We start from the raw sequence: 20,290 nt of genomic DNA, 5'->3' as shown, positions 1-20,290 counted from the left end.
GCCAAGGTGCTGCTAAATATCCTATGCACAGGACAAGGATTATTCAACCCAAAATGTTAATATACACAAGGTTCAGAAAGCCCACTTTAAATAAGTGTGTTCAGTTTACATATAGAGAATCATTTAAGATCATTACAAAAAGTAGCCCAAATTTTCATGTGACCTAAGCATTATTAAGCAGAATTAAGTTCCATCATCTTAAAAATTATTGAAAAAAACTTTTAAAGACTGCACCAAGGTGATATTTTCCATGTTTTTCTAAATTTATAGATTTTTGGTATCTAATGGTATGCTAATAATTATTTACATTGGTATCAAATCCTTTTGCTCAGGATCACAAGAGGTGCATAATACAATAAATTAGGCTTGTTTTGTGTGCAGCAGGACAGGTTTCCATAGAGGACCCAGAGCCTGTGTATTATAATCCACTCTTTTCTGAAAACCTCTTATGAAAAGGCTAAAATAGAATTTGGGGATAATATAGCTTCCCTGACTTTTCTAGGCAACATTCTAACTAAATTATGTAATATAAACAAACTAAAAAGACATTATTAGAAAAAACATTTCCAACCTTCTTTAGTATCCAGTTCAATGTGATTGAAATGAGAGAGTTTATAAATGAGTGAGTTTATAGAGAATAATTTAAAGGATCACTGTGATATTCTTAATTTGCTCTCAAAATAAGATGCGGGATGAGATGTATTGAACTAAATGGTTTTTTTTACCATGACACTAAAATGTTTGAATAAACTCAAAAAGTTGCTCTACTGATTCCATTACAAGTTATGTCTGAACTATTTGGGATAAAAATAAAATGTTCTGAATCTCAGTCTCAATACATTTATGATTAACTTATTTTTTTCTAACCAAGGCTATGTTTATTGATTTTAGAGAGAGAGGAAGAGAGAATGAGAGAGAGAAAGAGAGAGAGAGAGAGAGCGAGAGAGAGAGAAAGATCGATGTGAGAGAGAAACATTAATCTGCTGCCTCCCTTATGCACTTGGACCAGGTATCAAACCTGAAACCTAGGTTTGTGCCCTGATCTGGAATTGAATCCACAACCTTTTGTTGTACAGGATAACACACCAACCAACTGAGCCACCCCGTCAGGGCTATGATTAACTTCTTAATTTATTAAATGTGGAACTAGCCAAATTTTTAATTCCCTTTGAGGTCTATTTCTGTTAACAATTTTATAAATAGTCTCTGTGTGTGTATCACGGGCTGTGCATATAAATGGTACATATATGTCTGATATATATGTATGTGTGTATATAAAAACACACTTAAATGTCTACAAATATATATAATACACTTTAATATATATATAAATAATAAGCATATAGCAAGGATGCTATGGATTACATCATATATATATATATATATACACACACATACACATATATATAATTTTACACTGTAGTGTTGTTAGTGAATTTATTTCTTTCTTTTTGCCTTCTCATTCTCTCTAAGCACACAAAAAATGTCTGCACAGTCTTTTTTTGTTTATATATGTATGTGTCGGTGCAAAATAAGGTTGGAGTGGTGAATAAAGTTAGATCACACAGGATGGTATAATTAACTTGAAAAATCTGTTAATGCTGAAGAGAGTGGGTCATATTTAGAGCAGTGAGACCAAATAGGATTATGCTGTCAGGTAAGAGATGGAGAAGGAAAGACAGAGAGATACCCGAATAGATTTATACATAGGAAGCATAGTGAATTCAAGTTCTGGTAGTATGTGTATAGAGAAATAGGAAAGCAAAAGTTTTGAATGACTTCTCGTTTGGAGTTCTAGAAACTGCATAGAACCTGGTGCCCTTCTGGAGACAGTGAGAGGAACAGGAAATGGGCCGGGAAATACTGAATTATGTTTCTCACAATTCAAAAGTGAGATTTCTCTGGACAGTCAGTAAACATAGAACTATTCAAGTTTGGTGGGGGGGGGGGGGGGAGAATCTGGGCTTGAAATATAAAACTGTTACCAACTGACACCTGCTGGGACTGGGACCTTGGTTCATTTCATAAAGAATTTAAGACCAACGAAAATGAAAGTAAAGCAAAGTAGGTTTATTGAAAATACACTCCAAACAAGGAGCGGATCAGTCCAGAGAGACAGTGGCCACAACTCCCTGGGTTATTTGGTTTAAATGAGGGATCTTCTGGGTGGAAACTTTCATTTGCATCCAGGGATGATTGACAAAAAAATGGTTATATAACTATATTTCTTCTGTGCATGCCCTTACCCATAATGCACACAGAAAAACCTCTGTAGTGTGTGTGTGTGTGTGTGTGTGTGTGTGTGTGTGTCAAAATTGCAATGCAAAGTTTACTATAATTAGTCCAGAGCCTAGTAAGGTCGAATTGAGGTCATGTGGTCTTCCTCTGCGCTTGTGCCAAGAACTGGCTGGGAGGGAACCTCCCTGATGCGGTCTGCTTCAGAACTGCTGGCTGCAGGGCTGCCCACAGAGAGGTGGTCTGAAGGCAGTGTTGGTCAGGCCCCTGTCAGGACCCCAGGGCAGGCCCCACCCCAGCTGCTCACGTCCAGTTTCCTACCTAACACAAATACTCATTATAAGCATACAAGTGACATTTAAAGTGGCAGGAATAGATGTGACTGCAAAGGGAAAATGGCTTATAGAAGAAGAGAAGAGGCCTGGTTGGGATTCCTAAAAACTACAAGCATTTAGGAGCTTTCATTCTTAATCTTTCTGTTACTTGTCATTTCTTCCCAGGCACACCTTCTTCCCCAGGATACTCAGAACACCACATCACATTGGGCTGCTTCTACTAATCCTTACTAAATTGTGTATTAGTTTATGCAATCCTTCCCAGATTACAAAAATGCTTTAATCCAATTAATTATGTACCAAAGAATGTCCACTGTAGGTGAAGTTATTCCCCAGAGGATGGGCAAGAGAATAATTCTACTCATAACTCTGGTTAACAACTCTCAAATCCTATATAATAAAGAGGTAATATGCAAATTGACAATTACTACAACACACAAGATGGCCACCCCCATGTGAACACAAGATGGCCTGCAGGGGAGGACAGTTAGGGGCAACCAGGCTGGCAGGTGAGGGCAGTTAGGGGTGACCAGGCCAGCAGGGGAGGGTAGTTAGGGGCAATTGGGCTGGCAGGGGAGCAGTTAGGCATTGATCAGGCTGGCAGGGGAGTGGTTAGGGGGTGTTCAGGCGTGCACGCAGAAGCGGTTGGGGGCAATCAGGCGGCGGGCAGGCAAACAGTTGGGAGCCAGCAGTCCTGGATTGTGAGAGGGATGTCCGACTGCCTGTTTAGGCCCTATCCCACCGGGCAGTTGGACATCCCTCGAGGGGTCCCAGATTGGAGAGGGTGCAGGCTGGGCTGAGGGACACCCCCCCCCCCATGCACGAATTTCATGCACCGGGCCTCTAGTTATACTATAAGGGAATCTGAATTCTCTGTGGGGAACATAACCTGTTCTGCTAAGTGTCAGCATAACCACTTGCAAACTTTCAATGAAGTCAGAGAGTAGCATTATAATGGGTGTATGATTGCTATTCTCATTCATTATTCTTTTTACTCTATTTAGAGCCCCCATCTCATCTTCCAGATTCCCTCCCACCTCACTGGACACACCATCTCAGTAACCTTGGCTGGTTTCTTTTTCACTTCCCCAAATAGTCCTCTCCTATGGCTATGGGTACTCACTACTACATGACATTTTGTATCCCCAGGGCTTTAAATAGCCTCTACTACATGGTGACAACTTCCATACTTATAGTTCAACCTTCTGGCACCTCTGTTTATCACACATTACTCCTCCAAGTTCCAGTTCATATAACAACTTCTTTCTTAAAGTCACTACTTGAATATCTAGTAGGTATCACAGATTTAACATATCCAATACATAATTTGATTATACCACACCCCCACACAATTTTCCCAATATTAGTAATAGTCCTACCATTTACCTTGTAGCTCAAGCCAACATACTGAAGCATCCTTGATTTGTCTCCTTTTTTCTCAGTCCACATGCAACTGATCTACCTTTGCTATTGTCTCAACATTCAAAATATAGTCTCAATGTAACTAATTATTACCATTTCCACTCTGATCCTTCCTTGTCAGGGATTGGTAATAGCCTTCTAACAGGTATCAACTCATCTCCCTTCTACCTACTTCCTGTCAACATAACCCAGTTCATTTCTTCTTCAGGGCCTTTGAACTTGCTGTTCTATCTGCATGATATGTTCTTCCCTCATATCTTTATATGGTTCATGCATTCATTTAAAATTCAGGCTTCTGTTCAAATGACACCACTTCAGAGGGGACTTGAAAGATTACCCTTTGATAACTACCGCCCCATCACTTTTTATCTGCATTTTCTGCTTTATTTTTCATCACAGTACTGACATTTAAAAAATATATTTATTTATGTTTTTATTTGTTTATCATCTGCTTCTTTCACTGGTATTTAAGTCCTATAAGGGCAGGGGCTTTTCCTTCTTCACTTCCATTTCCCAAGAACGTAAACACTACCTGACTTTAAATATACAGAATTATTTGTTTAGTGATTGGAACATTCAAGGGTTTTAGAAATGCAAGTCTTTTATGTTGGACCTGACTGCCTTAAATATTTATAAAATTCTATTGGAAGGAAGGTAAGCAAAATATTTAAGGATAAAGAAATGCAAAACATAAGGGCGTTCTCTGATTAGTTCCAATAATGTTCTTACATGTTTGCCTATGAAAAGTCTGTTTATCCTGAGTATTCACATTTTATCTATTGCCCTTATGTTTGTCTTAAGAGTCTTTAAAGAATGCAACCAGGCTGCCATCTTCCAAGGGTATTATTTTTTCTTGCTGAATGTAGGACTTTTATATTTAGAAGCACTAACTCCTTCCTAATTATGTACAACCTACTGTTCTAAATTTTGCATGCCACTTTGCAGTTTAGTGCTATGCGATTTACTTGCTTCCAATTTTGGTGTCAGAAATTTGACAGTTAGATTGCTTTTGAAAAGTAATGGTAAAGTGAATTTAGTACTGAATGAAGTAGCATCTGTTTTCTTACCTTCTTGTATTTTTTTTTCATTCCACTTATTTGTAATAATGATCATGATAATAGGTCAAATGCTCATCATGATTTTAAATGCAGAGCAAGTATTTTTAATCCTTATTAAAGGAATCAAATACTTATACATTTTAGCTAATTTTGCTCCTATTTTTCTCTCCAAACAACTAATGACTGAAATACAACTTCCTAAATTCATTAAATAACACCTACACATTAATTCACATTTATTAAAAGTACCTTCTGTAATTGAAACTTTGTTGCTTTGAGTGTAGCTAGAGCGTCGGCCTGTGGACTGAAAGGTCCCAGGTTTGATTCCGAGCAAGCAAGCCTCCTGCTTGTTCCAGCTCCGTGGCTGCTGGCCGCCACCTTTGTTGGCAGTTAATTTGCATATCTTGCTGATTAGCCAATGGGAGGAGTAGCAAAGGTATGGTCAATTACCATGTTTGTCTATTATTAGGTAAGATATTGCAGCTTATAGAGAACCTGGCAGAAATATTGGTTTACTATGGAATTCTGACAATAGCTAGATTCATAACATGGTTTTGAATTTTAACTAACAAATAAATTATCCCTACCTATTGAATAGCATCCCTTGCATTTTGTGGTCATGTGTTATATCTATCTCTGTCACTATCTATCTATCCACATGCATATACATATACACCATACACATATGTGTATGTTATATATGTATGTATTTGTGTCTGAATGTACATAAATATTAAACAAAACATTAATGGAAATTCATACCTATTAAGATAAACAATTTAAAACCTTCCTTTTTTGGTTAATGTTTGTTCTATTCATTAATTTATAAAGTTGAGTTTATGGGCATTATGTTAAATGTACTGCAAAATGTGATGGTATACCTGTTAATATGACAAAATAACAGTATTGTTCAAAATTTTCTCTTAAGATTTTACCTAATTTTAGTTATACTGAAAGGCAGCTTGGAAAAGGGCAAACTCATTAAAGGATTTCATTGTGAATATTTTCCCACCTGTAAAATTAGATTGTAATTACTTTATTTACAGTTTTGCCTTTGAGCTATTTTTTCCTTCATTGTAAAAGAGAACAGCTGGTGGTATTCCCAAATGTTAGGCTAACTTTAAAGATTCTCACACTCCTCTTTGCTTGTTTGACACTATCTTTGACCAGATATCAGAGCTACATAATGAGAATCATTTTTGACATTTGAAAATTAAAAATAAGAAGGAATGAAAACAGATCCAGAGACAGAGGAGCATCAATTGGACCATCAAACCCCAGAGGGAAGGCATGGGAGGGTGGGGGTAAGGGAGAGAGATCAACCAAAGGACTTGTATGAATGTATATAAGCCCAACCAATGGACACAGACACCAGGGGGGTGAGGGCATGAGCAGGGGGATGGGGGACACTTCGGGGATAGGACACATATGTAATACCTTAATCAATAAAGAAAAGAGAAGGAATCAAATACACATTTTAGAATATAGGTAAGTAAAATTTCTCTTGTAAGAAATCTTTGAATCTTATTTGATATTTTTCTTATTTTCCATTAATCCTGAGGGTAAAGCTAGGTAATATGTAAAATGGAATCATTTTAACCAAGCTGCTAAAATTGTTAACCTTATGAAGGTCCAGGCTAGAGGGAAGACCCCATTCATGTTCTAACTAGCCCAGGAACTTAAACTTTTTTGAACTTTCCAGTCCTGCATCAATGCTTGGATATACATCTGGCCCTCTACATAACCCTGTGATTACCCCGCTGAAGGACTCATGTGTAAACAACCTAATATTCAGTGTCCATACCACCAGACATGATCAGACCTCCTACAGACCACGTGGCATCCATCATCCACGCTGCCTGACATCTGACTGATAACTGTCCTGCACCAATCTTAGGCTAAGAATGCAGGACTGATAATTCTCACCAATGTGCTTTGTGCTACAAGAACTTCTAACTTTTTTTTCCCCTTTGGAACACTTCTGGGTTTTTGCCTAATTGTGTTCTCAGTTTGTAAACTTGAAGACCATTGAATAAATAGCATTTATTTCTATCCCAAACCTCCAGACTCCTTTTGAGTCAATCTGATAATTTCCAAGCTAAAACTTTTGTTTTCTGTTCACAAACTGAAAGTCAGTTTTGCAGATTATCATCATCAATTTTACATTTGATTTAAATGTGCTACACAATATTATTCAATTCCAATAAAAGATTTCAGAGTTTTTGTTTTTTAACAGATAAGAACATGATGATCTGATTATTCAGTATGCTTTTTACTTGGCACATTTGCTCATAATCTCCAATTAGTTTCAAATTTTATATCTTTTTTGTGAGAAGTATCTCATAAATTACTTCCATTTTTATCATAAAAGTTATATAATATAAATTTTAAATGGAAGCTATCAAGATAAAATACAATTTTCTTCTTGCATTAGTTAGGACCTGTTGTGTTTTTGTTTTACAAATGCTAGAAATTCACTTGAAATAGCAAACAATTAAGGACTTATCCCATATAACTATAATATCTCATGGTTTATAATGACTTCAGGCAAGGCTTGATCCAGTGGCTAAAATAATCTTATCAAGGGTCTGTTTGTCTTTCTCCATCTCTGAAATTTGCTTTCATCAGTGATGGCTTCACTTGGCGGCACACTGTCTATAAAGTGAGGAAAATGACTTATGTGATCCTTATAGCAGCCCTGTGTACATAGCATCTCTGTACATGGTCCTTACCACTTAAAGTCTAAAAAAAGGGGAAAAATGTTTTTCACAATGCTAGCACACAGAAATGATTGGAAATGAATGTTTAAATAGCTTATTAAGAAGTTTAGAAAATTGTAATGGCAAAGAAGCCATGAATTTGGAAGAAAAGGCCTTTATGGTTCACGCCTAAACTCCAGTGATGGGCCCCCAAACTTGCATGAGAAACTGTGAAAACTGCATAGTCCTTAAGACATCAGCCTCAAAGAACCCACTTCAGATATTGCCACTGAGAATAATGGATAAGAAAACTCTCCCAGATAGTAGAATTACAGTTCACATACTGACCAACATTTACTTAAGAAATCCTACCAGAAAGCAGAATCACAGTTGAATTAAGAAACTTCTCTCATGTCCATGGCAGGGGTCCCTATGTCACCTGCCCAGAAGGATTTCAAACTTGCTAAGTGTGTGTGTGTCCCTCAATCCTCCCTCTACCAAATGGAAGTGTGTGTGTATTGCAGTTATCCTGTTCCTAGTAATCAGTTGGTAGATAGTTTATCTTTTAGTTCACAGATCATAAAAACACGAGGAGTCACTATGAATCTGATGGAAAAGACTGGCCATATTCCAGAGAGTATAAATATTAAGCTGGATTCAGTGACTGGATGAGACTTTGTTTTCTTTACTGCCCCTCTCCCCGCACAGGGAAGGATAAGTATATTCCATGTGTGAAAAAAGAGCAAAGGAATATCTGGTGACCACCCAAACAGACTGGCAAAGAATGCTGCTGTCCACCAGTCCCGATGTTATATCTGCTTCTTGGACACATTGCTAAATCACGTTTCCCCACTTATTTGATTTAGGTGGGGCATATAACTGGAATGTGATATGTATTATGCCCAGGACAAGGTAGTTGAGAGTGAATATGCTTTTCTCAGGCTTTCTTTCCTTCTTTATCTGCTGGCTAGATGTAAGGAGCCTTGAAGAATGCTTGGAAGACCTAGAATATGACAATGTCATTAGCAGAAAAAGACAGATGCCTGAATTGCTGCATAAAGAATAGTCCTACTGACACACACCAAACTGTGATGTACACAAGAAATAAACTTCTGTTACAGTGCGGCCTTGACTTACGAGTTTTTTGAGATACCAGCTGACTCTCGGCCAATTTTTTGCATTGAGTTGACAGAGTATTTGAGTTAACGAGCTCCTTAACGAGCTCCTTAACGAGCTCGGTCTTGGAAGGAATTTAAACTTGTAAGTCAAGGCTCCACTGTAGTGCTAAACCATTGAGGTTTGGTGTGTGTGTGTGTGTGTGTGTGTGTGTGTGTGTGTGTGTGTGTATAGTTGTTCTACTGATTATATAGAAACTCAAGGGAAATGAAAAGAAGGAGAGAAAACTAGGTAAATAAACTTAGGTTTGATAAACCTAGGAGAATAAGTGCATGGAATAGAAACAAATAAACCAAAAAAAAAGGCGAAAAATAATGTGGTGTATCAACTAAATCACATTTGTTTGTTTGAAAAGACCTACAAAATAAAGTCCATCTGGCATTATTGATTCTTAAAGAAAGGAAGAAAGACAACGTATAAAGCACAACTTTATTAAATGGGGAATAAAGGGGCAATTGAAGACATTGGAAAATTAGTGACAATACAATATCAATCGTTATAATAATAGCAAATAGTTTATTTTATTTTCAAATTGAAAATGCCATAAACAGTTTTGCTTTCCTCAGTTGAAAGTATTTTTATGGTTTTGGAAAATGTTCTCCCTCAAAATGAAGGCATTTTTATTAAGCACACATTTGAAAGAATGAAAGAAATTTAAAATTTTTGCAAATATGTGGCAGATGTTGTAGTGAATGAATAGACATATTTATATATCGCTGCTTTTGAATAATTATATCCAATGAACAACATTTTGAGCCTATAGAATAAATTTGATGTGGTGTGGGAAAGGAAAATGGAAGGTTTTATTGTCTGTCTTCATTTCAAAATTGTAAGTAAATATAAAAGTAAATTATGTATTTTTTCTGCTGTTTTGCCTTCATTATTTCAGAACTATTTATTGGGGACCTACTATATTCTAGGCACTCTGGAAATACCTGTGCATGTGACTTCTACTTTTTTCTTCTTCTAAGCTCCAAATATAGTCGTATGCAAATAGACCCCAATGCAGGTCTACATAGCCTCTAAGCTAGAAAAAGGTAATTCTTCAGGTATATGAATCAGAATTTTGTGACTTTATAACCACATCCTAGCTCTTTGATTTGGAGTGTGAGCAGTAGAGTCTGGAATGTATTTTACATTTCTGTCCTGGATTACTTCTCTTAAATGCTCTATTGATTATGCTTATTCTCTTCTATAATTTTGACCTCTGTGTACCAGATTCCTTTTATGCACCTCATCAGATCTAGATTTCACCTGTGTCCCCGCCTTTGCCCATTTGTTCCTTGCCAAGTGCACACTGTGTTACTCATCTGTTTGAACTCTGTGCAGCTTCCATTCCTGGCCAGAGGCATTTCTCACATCCTGCCCCAGAAGTTCCTCCTGATGCTGAGGCCTTAGATACTAGGGGCGCTATTTATGAATAACATGGGAGTTCAGTGGGGTGAACCTTTGATTAAAGGAACTGATACAGGATAGGGGGAAGGTAGAAAAATTCCAGGGCAGGAGGATAGGGAAACTGAGACAAGAGAATTAAACAAGGCCAAGTGGTTTGGACAGCTTGCAGCTGGCTTGTAAATAATAAGCCATTATCTTCCCCAAACCAAGGACCTTGAGAACAAATGGTGAAAAGCCTCCCTAAGGAGAGAATGCAGGAGGTGGGAAGGGGAAAGGAAAAGAGGGCAGTTTTATTTTTTGCTCCCTAAACAGAAAAGTCAGCAGTCTCAAGGCTTGGCAAGATAAAATTGCCAGGTGCTTCTCACAAATTCTGGGAAGGCCACAACAAAGCAAAAGGGGGACCTTGTACTAAGATATTCAGCAGATGAGTTTTAAAATCTATGGATAGAAAATTATATAAGGCAGATCCCCTCCCCCGCCACACACACACGCTTGCTCCTTAAATTAGTCAAGAGAACCCATCTGTGCGTTATGCTGGACAATACATTTGCTTGCTTGCCCCTTTAATAAATTTGCATGCTTTACTTTATTAATAAACTAATAAATTGGCTTTATCACAACACTGTCACTTGTTTGAATTCATTCCTATGAGCATGGGGAGAATAGAGGTGGGGACAGCCCCCTCCTTCTGTCTCAGGGGCTATCCAATAGCACCTCTCTGGTGTCTGTAAGAGGTGCCTGTCACAGAACCACTGGTTCAGTTCTTCTCCCTGAGATGTACTAGCTTGGACCTTGAGAGTGAGCCAAATCTTAATCACAAGTCCCTCCTTTAGGTGTAGGCCAGTGGTTCTCAACCTTGGCTGCACATTAGAATCACCTGGAAATCTTGTTAAAATCCTGATTTCTGGGCCTCATCCTCCGGAAATTCTGTTTCTTTGTTACTAATGATGAGGCCAAGAAATCAGGATTTTAACAAGATTCCCAGGTGATTCTAATGTGCAGCCAAGGTTGAGAACCACTGTCCTAGAATCTCATCTAACATTCTCACAGGCTGAATTACCATTAAGCTATTAAGTTCAGGGCTTTTCACATGCGCAGGTACTTGTAATTTTTATTCTTTAAAAAAATACATTCACCTGAACTACTACTGACTGCAAGACTCCACAGAAACTAGACCTACTCCTGGCTATTATACTGTCATTGACTTTCAACACATTCCAACTTCTTGTAAATTACCTGTCATTACCACTGCCTCCCCTTCATTAGATCCAACTGGGATATATTCCAACACCACCAAACCATTAAAATTGCCCTTACCAATTTTCCCAGGAAGCTTCTTTTCATCAAATCCAATGGACACTGTTCTGCCCTTTGATTTGCTTTGCTTCCTCACTTCATTTAACACTGTTAATAATTCCCTCTGTCAATAAATGCTGTCTTCCCTTGCCTTATCCAAAACCATGTTATTTTTATTTTCCTCACCACTTTTTTTTTCTTCAGATTTTCCTCTGATTCTCCTCTAGGTACTTATTATTTCTAGGATTTTCTTTTTTCTTTCTTTTTCTCTTCTAACTCTATATATGAATCCTGTGTGATGATATTAATTACCATTTAGATGGTGTCCCAAAATTCACGCAAGATTTGAATTTTACACCATTTGTGCCGTAAAGTGTTGCCAACGAAAAAAAAGATAGTGTGACAGCTGACAGTTCAGGGTTATTAAAAATGGAGCACTACACGAAAGAACAATGTGTTTTCATTGTTGAGCAATATTTTAAAAATAATGAAGGTTTGGCAGCTACAGTTTGCAATTTTCGTGCAAAATATGGTCGGAATAGTGATTTAACTTCATCAACTGTGAAGAGATTAATTTAAAAATTTAGGGAGACTGGATCAATTAGTGATCTTAAACACTCTGGCCGTCCTTCAACAAGTCGTTCAACACAAAACATCGAAGCAGTTCGTGAGAGTGTTGCTGAGAGTCCAGGGACATCAATTCGGCACCGTGGTCAAGAATTGGACATTTCGAGAAGCTCTCTACAGTGTATTCTCACGAAAGATTTGCATCTTCATGCTAACAAAGTTCAATTGACTCAAGAACTGAAGCCTACTGACCACGCACAGCGAATAGAGTTCGTTGAGTGGATTATGGAACAACAACAAGTGGATGCTGATTTTTCAAACAAAATCATCTTCAGTGATGAGGCTCATTTTCATCTTGATGGCTTGGTTAATCAACAAAATTGTTGCATTTGGGGTTCAGAAAATCCACGAGTGATTGTTGAGAAACAAATGTATCCACAACATGTCACTGTTTGGTATGGATTTTGGGCTGGAGGCATCATCAAACCATTCTTCGAAAATGAGGCTGCTCAGGCAATAACAGTTAATGGTGCTCGCTATTGAGACATGATAATTCATTTACCAGATATGCTATTCCATACATAACCCTATACTGTATACTTTAGGAATCAATAAAAATTTACAATTTTTAATTATAAACCTGTGTTTTCTATAAAAATTACTTCATTACTTCTTGCGTGAATTTTGGGACACTCTTATTTAAAGTTAATTTCCAAATAAATACATAGAATTTATATTTCTTGGTTTCTAAATATGCATTTCTAACCATTTCATTGGCATTTTCACTTGAATGTTTTCAAATGAAAACTTAATTGAATCTCTAAAAATTAATTTATCCTCTTTGCACCCAACTTCTTTCTTTGGCTTCTTTTCACTGCTGATGGCACTACCACCCATCCTATCAGCCAGTCCAGAAACCTGGAAACCATTCTTGCTAACCATTTTTATGATAGTTTCTCAGAGTCAGTCACCAATTAAGCTAACTTCAATTTTATAGTGTATATCAAATACATGTATTTCTATTCTCTAAGCGTAGGTCTCATCATGGCTAATAAAAACCACACTTCTTTTTTTTTTTAAAATATATATTTTAGTTGATTTCAGAGCGAAAGGAAGAGGGAGAGAGAGATAGAAACATCAATGATGAGAAAGAATCATTGATCAGCTGCCTCCTGCAAGCCCCCCACTGGGGATTGAGCTTACAACCCCAGCATGTGCCCTTGACTGGAATCGAACCTAGGACCTTTCAGTTCAAAGGCTGATGCTCTATCTACTGAGCCAAAACCGGCTAGGGACACACTTACTTCTTTAATCTCATGTATTGCCACCTCTCCCCCCATTCTTGACCCTTCAGTCTTTCTAATATTCTTTAAATTCCTTGAATGTTTTAAGTTCCTTAGGCCTTTCAAATGCTATTCCATTTACCTGGAATATTTTTTTCCCTTACTCTTCCATGTTGTCATGTGGAAGAAAACATCAGAAATTGGTTCTATACTATACTATTGGTTCTATACTATTTTCTATTCCTAAATGTTTTAATTGTACCATAGTATTTGGCCCACTGAAGAAGCTTTTTATGGAACTTGCAACCCCATTGCTAGCTTGAGGTTGATTATTGTGGTTGTATTGTTCACTGTGTGTTGAAATAGTATGAGTACAATTTAAATAGGTTATTCAGTTTTTAATATTAGCCATAGAACTGGGGAGTATCTCAGTAGTTTCATGAAATGTTTCCTGTATTCTAATCTATTTTGAGAAATTCTGTGGGTTTTTAAAAAAATGTGTTTTACAGTTCAAGTTTGTAGATTTTAATAAGCAGCAATTTTTAAAGAAGCTATAATCTTCCAACTAATATGTATCCATCTTGCTTGGCCAAATAAACTGCATCTTTAAATCTATAAATAGGTTTCTGTAAGTATCAGATTTTTCTGGTATTTCAAGCTTAGTGATAAGAGAGAAGCACAAGAAAAAATTCAGTAGAATACAGTTTTTGGTTTGTAAACACTAACATATTAAATTTCCTCTACATTAAGCAAATGATATATATTTTTATTTGAATTGTATATATAAATTGGATGTTATAATTGTTTTTCTTTTCATTGTGTTAGAGGTATTTTCACTGAACAAAGTAAATTGGTTACCTCAGTATTAGGTATAATATAATACAAGGGGCCATTTCTACCTCAGTCTGCTTTGTATTTTATTATGTAAGGGCTGCATTTCTGTGACTCTCAAAGCTGTTGGTGAAGTGGGGCAAGTGCACGTCTTTCTTGTGGCAATAAGGTTTTGTGCCTCACAAAAAACAAACAAACGGACAAAAACATCAGAAGTTGGGTGAAAGTATTTCTCTCTAACACCATTCTCTAATTTTTTTTGTTTTCTTAACCTTGTTTGGCTTAACAATTAAATCTATGGTTAACCAAGGTTGGGTTCCCACATTTCAGAATAATTATTTTATTTTTTTAAATATATTTTATTGATTTTTTTACAGAGAGGAGGGGAGAGGGATAGAGAGTCAGAAACATTGATGAGAGAGAAACATCAATCAGCTGCCTCCTGCACACTCCCCACTAGGGATGTGCTCACAACCAAGGTACATGCCCTTGACGGAAATCGAACCTGGGACCCTTCAGTCTGCAGGCCAATGCTCTATCCACTGAGCCAAACCGGTTGGGGCAAGAATAATTATTTTTGAGGAAGCTTCTCCAATATTAATTCCTATACCTTTTTCCATCTCACAGATAGTTGAAAGCATTTAACCTCATTCACAAAAAAGACAACCTAATCTGAGTTACTGAGTAAGCCTCAAGACTAGAGTTTAAGTTGACGTCTAATTCTTCTCAATTTTATAGCAATGCTACATTGGTATTCAGCATAGTGTGAATGAAAATGGTAAATGCAGCAAACACAAAATAAATTACATACATAGAAGATAAATAAAAAGGAATGCAGAAATACAAATAAGATATATGAAACAGCTGGAAAAAGCAAGAAGAAGCTTCAGTTATATTTTATATTATGGTCACAAATGTAGAGCATGTATTTATGGCTTACTTCCTCTACCATGTAGATTACAATGCCTTTAATATTTAGTTCTATTCTGAGTTGGTAGGTTTCTTTTCCAAGCAGGTGACCTGAATATTTCATCTTTAATTCTTGTTGTCATTAAGGTTTATTGGACCCAATGTCATTTTGAAAGTTATTATATTTAATTGAGCAATTCTAATAATTTAATAGTATAAGGATTGATCTTTTGTAACATTCATCTTTATTAGAAGTCTCCTGCCGAAACCGGTTTGGCTCAGTGGATAGAGCGTCGGCCTGCGGACTGAAAGGTCCCAGGTTCGATTCCGGTCAAGGGCATGTACCTGGGTTGCGGGCACATCCCCAGTAGGAGATGTGCAGGAGGCAGCTGATCGATGTTTCTCTCTCATCGATGTTTCTAACTCTCTATCTCTCTCCCTTCTTCTCTGTAAAAAATCAATAAAATATATTAAAAAAAAAAAAAAGAAGTCTCCTAAAAACAAAGAGAAATTTGGAAATATTTGCAATTTTATCATTCTAAAACTTATTTCCCTGATTATTCACCCATTCTAAACATGACTAAAATAATAAGGAAATGGGCAAAAAAATGGAATCACCAAGGAGGATCATACAATAGTAAAATAAATCATCACTACTGAGTCATCTGTAAGTTTTTTAGTGTTTCCAAAATATTGCATTATCTTTCCAAAAAGATATAAATGATATCTGGAGACACTACCTTTATGTCTTTAGTATTTTTTCTTTCTTTTATTTAACTGTTGAGAATTCAAATTTTAAAACTTCTCTGTTCATAATGTCAATGAAAAAAATACACAAGAAGAAATTTTATATCATTAGATAAACACAAAGAGACCCAAACCAGCACACAGATGCTGACAATGAGGATGATATTGCTTGTATTTTACTAGTTTGTTGGAGGAGGTAAACAAGAGGATTTGACCCCCAGTTGCTCTGTGAGCTGGATGGGGTCCATCTGAGACTCCTCCATCCTCTGTCCTTGGAATCTATCCACCAATCCCACAGTTGGAGCCATTTTCAAGGATATAGCCCTGAGACAGTAAGGTGTTGTTGAGAACATTGGGATTGAATATGTGGCTGAACCCAGGTATATCCTCTATATAAACTTTTAAGATCCTGAAAGGCAGGAGTAGAGATCTCATCTCACAGCCTCCAAAGATAAGCCTCTTGAACCTGACACTTACCAATCTGAAATGGCTGGCTTTTTCTTCAGTCTCTCCTTGTGTTAGTGGTGAAACAGCACCAGAATGTTACCAACAATTGATCTCAGTTCAACAACCTCGGTACTTGAGTTCTGGCTAGAAGAGAATTAAGAGCCTAGGGTGAAGAGAGGGGGGAAGGATAGGGTATACTTTAGAGAGAGCTCCTGCTGAAGAAAGAAGGGGATGGGGAAAGGCCTGGGTGTGGCTCTAAAGAGAGATCCCTGCTGGATCCTAACTCCTGCAGATTTTTATCTCCTCTCTAAAGGTGGGGATCCTAGGGGAGATCCCAAGGGATGATCTCAATGGAATATTCATCAGCTTTCCAGGTGGGTCCTTTCAGAGTTGTGATATCCACTGATTGGTCATTGCCAGGGCAGGGGGTCATTAGTCTCTCAGCTGCTCCTGATGTCAGCCATGGCATCACCCCGCCTGGCCTTGCTGTTTTTTGTGGGCCTGGAGCTGAAACACAACTGAAACCTAGATATTAACTCTAGTTTATCCAAAACTCTATCTTTGTGGTCAACAGACCTGAGTCTTTAGATTATTTGATGTGGGTCAGAAACTAATTGTCCTGAGGGCTTAATGCTTAAGGGAGTGGCTGTGCAGGGCTGGTATGGGAGTCTTATAAGGCTGTTCTGTGACCCCCTTGTTCTTCCTCTAAGGGGATCTACCATCTGACTAGTGACATTCAAGGGAGCAAAGGTCAGGGGAGTCCGAACCATATGACCATCACGATGTATGAAAAGTCAGGGGGTCTAAACCCCATGACCATTGATATGCTAGAGCAGTGGTTCTCAACCTTCTGGCCCTTTAAATACAGTTCCTCATGTTGTGACCCAACCAAAAAAATATTTTCGTTGCTACGTCATAACTGTAATGTTGCTATTGTATGAATCATAATGTAAATATCTGATATGCAGGATGGTCTTAGGCGACCCCTGTGAAAGGGTCATTTGACTGCCAAAGGGGTCGCGACCCACAGGTTGAGAACCACTGTGCTAGAGGAAGAAAGGTCTTCCTGGCTGTGGGTTTCCACCCTACAATTATCTGTTGCTAGGCACCCAAGGCTTTCTGCCCTGGTGACCTTCCTTACCAGGCTACCATCCTTGCTCTGCTCATACCTATGTAACTGCCTACTACACTTGACTTTCGTGTTCTGGGACCAGTTTATGAACCAACATAGCCTTCATATAATGCTATCCTAAATGGATTTTCTCAAATGAGTAAAAGGCTCAGGAATTTTCCTATCTTTTATCTTTTATTTTACCTGAGAAATAATGGGCATGGGGATAGGTAGGTTTTACCAAAAGTGGAATATTTTAAATAGCAGTTATGATAAAAGGAGTGTAAGGTAAACCAGAACAACACAGAATGATTCAGTTGTGGTTAGTGATTATCAAATTATAGGTATATCTTCTACTCTGTTCTGTGGGGTTTTTTTCTCCAGAAAAATACCACTATGATAAATGGCTTTATGCTCATTATATTGATGCTGAAGCTCTCAGTTGCAGAAATAGTCAAGTTGCACTCCCCTAACCCCCTTCTTTACCTTATTCTTAGACCTTAGAGGAGGTAGGAACATTTGTCTTACTGTTTGTAGGAAGAAAAACTAGTTTAGTTTCAAGATGAAAGTCTGCTTCTGGATTTAAAAGATCCCTCAACCATATACAATAGAGAATTGCAAAGTAGCTTCTGACAATCGCTTTGGTATTCTCAAGTATTTAAAAGCTCTGTGACAAAAATCTTCAGGTTTGCAGGCTGAGAATGTAACTTTTCCTGTCTTTGTGCTGATAAAACATGAGGAGTTAAGATATTTCCATTTCTTAAGTTCTTAATTATTTTCCACAAGTCTTATAATTTTTGATAACTAGAAATTTGGAATGTGGGGATTTTATCTATAAAATATGTCATGTAATTATAATAAAGTCTACATTTAAAGAGGTATAGTTATATCAATATTATTATATGGTCATCCTAATCTGGTCATAGAATGCTAAGACTCCAAAAAGTGCTCATGTGTCAGTTCATCACTGGACAGACACATCCCTATGATCATTTCAGTAGAAGAAAATGTAAATTGGGCAAATTATTGTGCTTATACAATCAGGATTAACAGCTACCTTCTTGGGACAAGTAGTGTAATTACCTTCTTCAGTTTAGCTCTTTCTACACATGATTGTAATGAAGAGCTAATGATGTTTATTGTAGAAGTTGAGAGCAGCTGAATGGATTAAATTAGAAAATTACCAGCTGTTACTCACTTCAAAATTGGCTAAAACTTAGAAAAGAGTCACATATAAGGCCTAAGAGAGTTGTGTGACATGGTTAGGTATTCAGGTGTCATGGGGAGAAGCAATGGTCTTTCTCCATATTTAAAAAAGATAAAGAGAGAATGAAAGTGGAAACAAGGTTTATCAAGTGAAGGAATTTGGCTATTAAGGTAAAATCTAACTTATAAGGGTTTGCAAACCTCTTTCCTAATCACAGAACTCGAAATCATGGGATTTGGGGGCTTAACAGTTACTTATGAATTGGATAGCTAGCCTTTGAAGATATATATATATATATATATATATATATATATATATATATATATATATCTCCAACACTCCATTAAAGAGTTACATGGTTGTTCTGAATTTCTCCTGCTGGTGATAATGTTTTCAAATGTCTGTCATTGATGATTACACTTTTATATTTTTATCACTGCTGATTATATTTCTAGGAGTGCTGGTTATTTCTTAGCACTGCTGATTACTTAGATGTGGGCAATTTGAAGTTTCCTCCATTTTAATTATTTCTCTGTTGATGGTATTTTTTCACTGTCATTTCTTGTATAATATGGTACTTGTTGACTTTTTGAGATGTAAGTGAATAAATTGCTATTGATAAGAAAATGATCAAGTGCTTTAATTTATGATGTCAATAAATAAATTGTTCGCAATATAGGTTCTTTGGTTGATCCCAGTAATTTTTTTTTAATAGTCACCAGAGAATAGGTTTTTAACTGATTTGAGAGAGAGAAGAAGGGAGAGAGAGAGAGAGAGAGAGAGAGAGAGAGACATTGATGTGAGAAAAACATCACTCAGTTGGTTGCCCCCTGTATGTACCCTGACCAAGAATTGAATCCGAAACCTGGATATATGCCCTGACCAGGAACAGAAAGTGAGACACTTTGGTACACAAAATGGGATGATGCTCCAACCAACTGAGCCACACCCACAGGTGATTCCAGTAATTCCATAAAACAGTACACCCAGAAACCTATACTGATCAACACATCTATCCTATCTAAAAATAGACAAACATGGTAATTAACCATACCTCCGACACACTTCCCATTGGCTAATCAGGGTGATATGCAAATTAACTGCCAACCAAGATGGTGGCCTGCAGCCAGGCAGCTGAAGCAAACAGAGGCTTGCTTGCTTCAGTGATGGAGGAAGCCAAGGTTCCCCGCCTGCCCCTACTGGCTTCTGAGCTGCACTCTAAGCAACTATGTTGCAATTATAGAAGCTAAACAATCCCCAGAAACCTGCTTTCAGCCAGCCGGGCCTCAGAGCTGGAGTTGCAACAGTGTTTTAATTATAGAAGCTAAACAAACCCAGATACCTGCTTTCAGCATCCGAGGTCTCAGAGCTGGAGCCAAGCCTCAGAGCTAAAGCCGGCTCTCAGCTCCAGTGACAGCCATAGAAGGTAAATAAATCCCAGAATAAAAAAAGAAAAAAGAAAAAAAGGAGAGGTTGGGAGCTTCAGTCACCCGCCAGCCTGAAAACGGCCCTCAGCCCCTCACCCAGACTGGCCAGGCACCCCAGTGGGGACCCCCACCCTGAAGGGTGTGT

This window comes from Myotis lucifugus, unplaced genomic scaffold (genome assembly GCF_000147115.1).
Source record: "Myotis lucifugus unplaced genomic scaffold, Myoluc2.0 scaffold_149, whole genome shotgun sequence".
Classification (NCBI taxonomy): Eukaryota; Metazoa; Chordata; class Mammalia; order Chiroptera; family Vespertilionidae; genus Myotis; species Myotis lucifugus.
This window is presented reverse-complemented; position numbering follows the sequence as displayed.